General features: G+C 45.8%; 1 non-coding gene across 1 annotated transcript; it reads right to left on the reverse strand.

Annotated features, from left to right (window-relative positions):
• Window positions 1-980: 980 nt before the first annotated feature.
• Window positions 981-1,052, reverse strand: trnae-uuc (transfer RNA glutamic acid (anticodon UUC)). Its single transcript has one exon. It is a non-coding gene; the product is annotated as a tRNA-Glu (tRNA).
• Window positions 1,053-2,760: the final 1,708 nt, after the last annotated feature.

Consider the following 2,760-nt stretch of genomic DNA (forward strand, 5'->3'; position numbering starts at 1 on the left):
AATGCTGGAAACACTTCGAAGATCCTGGAAGATCTGTGGACAGAGAATCACAGGGTTAACCTCTCAGGTGCATGAGCTCACGGCAGAGCTAAGATTTAGCACTTTTCTAGGTGCCGTGGGAGTTTCCTTCCAACGTTGTTTAGCTGCTCAAAAATTACATAATTAAGAAACTAACCTCCCCCAAAAGAATAAATAGGAGCAGGATTGGGCCATTCGGCCCCTCGAGCCCCGCCATTTAATAAGTTCGTGGCTGATGAGATCTTCGACACAACGCAACTTTTCCGCCCGCTCCCCATAACCCTTGACTCCCCGACATACAGAACTCGTTTGACGTCTTACAGTGTGGCCCGAGCGACTTCAGTTATGTTGATGGTGTGGACAAGCTGGAATTGCTTTCCTCTGGAGGCTAAGAGGAAATTTAATAAAGGCTTGCAAAATTACAATGGCTTTATATAGAGGAAATAAAGACAAAAGCTTTCCAATGGCAGAAGGGATGGTAACCAGAGGTAGAATTGTCTTATGCAGCGAATGTTAAGGTCTCCTGAATATCAGGATAAGTTATCACGGCCCAGGTACTCTGTCATTCGAGTCTTGCACACGTAGCTAATGTGGCATTTTTCACACTGGCAATGAGTTGACTGATAGCCGTGCTGTGATCAGCTAAGTTTGTTAGGGAGATGCAGTCGGCAAAATAATACATGGAAGGCGGATAATAACCGTGACTGTTCTGACACTGTGAGGTACACATAAATGTGGGCATTTAAGGTGTCTTGGTCCCAATGTCATTTCCTGCTGACTTTGAAACAGCAGGCATTTTAAAAAAGGCAAGGAAGTGAATGTTGCACCTCGGTACCGAATGTTGCGCTGCTGACTGTTGAGGCAACAGCAGCGTGGAAAGTTGAAAGGTTGATGAGGTGCAAGCATTGTTTCGCGCGGGTGCTTTGATTGCTGGCATTTCAAACAGCCAGAAAAAGCATTGGTTCCCTGACCGGGAATCGAACCCGGGCCGCGGCGGTGAAAGCGCCGAATCCTTACCACTAGACCACCAGGGAAGCTGTGGAAAGCATCCTGCCAGCAAGCAGAACAATGCAGTCTTTCCTCCTTGCTGCTTTGAAATTCAGGTCACTTTCGCGCCAGGCAAACTTTTCGTACAAGATGACATTTTTTAGGCGAGATCACAAACGACATGTTCAAGAAACCACAGCATCAATTGCGGGTAGGCGTTCACATGAAATCTATTTGCTTCTGTGCTTTTCTCAGTGATACACAGTCAGAGAAAAGCCGTCGGGATATTGAATAATCAGCACCAAAATATCAAGGACAACACAGAGGAAATAGTAATGCACTGCTTGAGACAAAGACTCAAACACATACACGAACACAGATGTGTGCTCACTTTGTGTGGGTATGTCTCAGATATCCATATGATTCATGGAAGCTTGCAGTACAGTGTGAGGCCATTCGGCCAATCGTGACAGTGCTGTCCCCTTGAAAGATCAGACGTGCTTTCTCCCGCTGTTATCTGCATTTCCCTGTCCTCTCTCGTTCCGCAGTGCCCCGCACAAAAGACAACCAGAAGGAGAACACTATGCTAACGAGGAATTGATGCAGGAGGTTTTTATACAGTTCCTCACCGTTTAAAATTATTTTAGGTTCAATTTTTCGCTGTTGATCTTTTCCAAGGAGCACGTTAAGGTGCTGCCCAAAGGTTTAAAATTGGGGATGTTAAAATTCCTCCCCGTCGGGGAATTTCACCCCTGTCTCCCGCGTGACAGGTGGGGATACTCACAACTACACTAATGAGGAAGTGAGCAATGTAATGTCTGTCAGAGTAAGAATCGAGCCTGTTACACAGGAACAGGATGCCATTCAGCCCCTGAAAACTGTTGCACAGGAACAGAACATTCATACACTTGACCCAGTTGCACAGATACAGCTAATATATTATTTATGCTCAAGTGATGTGTTTGCTATGGAATGAATTGTTTAAAAGGTTAACCTGCATTGGCCGGGAATCGAACACGGGTCCCCCACGTGGCAGGCGAGAATTCTACCCCTGAACCACCAATGCACGCCGAGTTAACAAATTTCATTTTCTGGTAGCTACAATTTATTTTTGGCTTTTGTTAATACAAGCGGGGACACTGCGTTAACATAAAAAGCAAAATGCAGCAGATACTGCATCTGGAATTGTTGACTAAATGCTGGAAACACTTCGAAGGTCCGGGAAGATTTGTGGACAGAGAATCACAGGGTTAACCTCTCAGGTGCATGAGCTCACGGCTAAGATTTAGCACTTTTCTAGGTGCCGTGGGAGTTTCCTTCCAACGTTGTTTAGCTGCTCAAAAATTACATAATTAAGAAACTAACCTCCCCCAAAAGAATAAATAGGAGCAGGATTGGGCCATTCGGCCCCTCGAGCCCCGCCATTTAATAAGTTCGTGGCTGATGAGATCTTCGACACAACGCAACTTTTCCGCCCGCTCCCCATAACATAGAAACATAGAGATAGGAACAGGAGTAGGCCATTCGGCCCTTCGAGCCTGCTCCGCCATTCAATGAGATCATGGCTGATCTTCGTCTGAGACCTTAGCTGATCTTACCAGTTCAGTACCCCGTCCCCGCCTTTTCTCCGTAACCCTTATTCCCCTTAGCCTTCCGAAATATATCCAATTCTCTCTTGAAAATATTTATTGAATTAGCCTTCACAGCCCTCTGTGGCAGGGAATTCCACAGGCTCACCACTCTTTGAGTGAAGAA

The sequence above is a fragment of the Somniosus microcephalus genome, unplaced genomic scaffold, assembly GCF_052327205.1.
Source record: "Somniosus microcephalus isolate GS21.2 unplaced genomic scaffold, FLI_Smic_1.0 unresolved_chr8, whole genome shotgun sequence".
Lineage (NCBI taxonomy): Eukaryota > Metazoa > Chordata > Chondrichthyes > Squaliformes > Somniosidae > Somniosus > Somniosus microcephalus.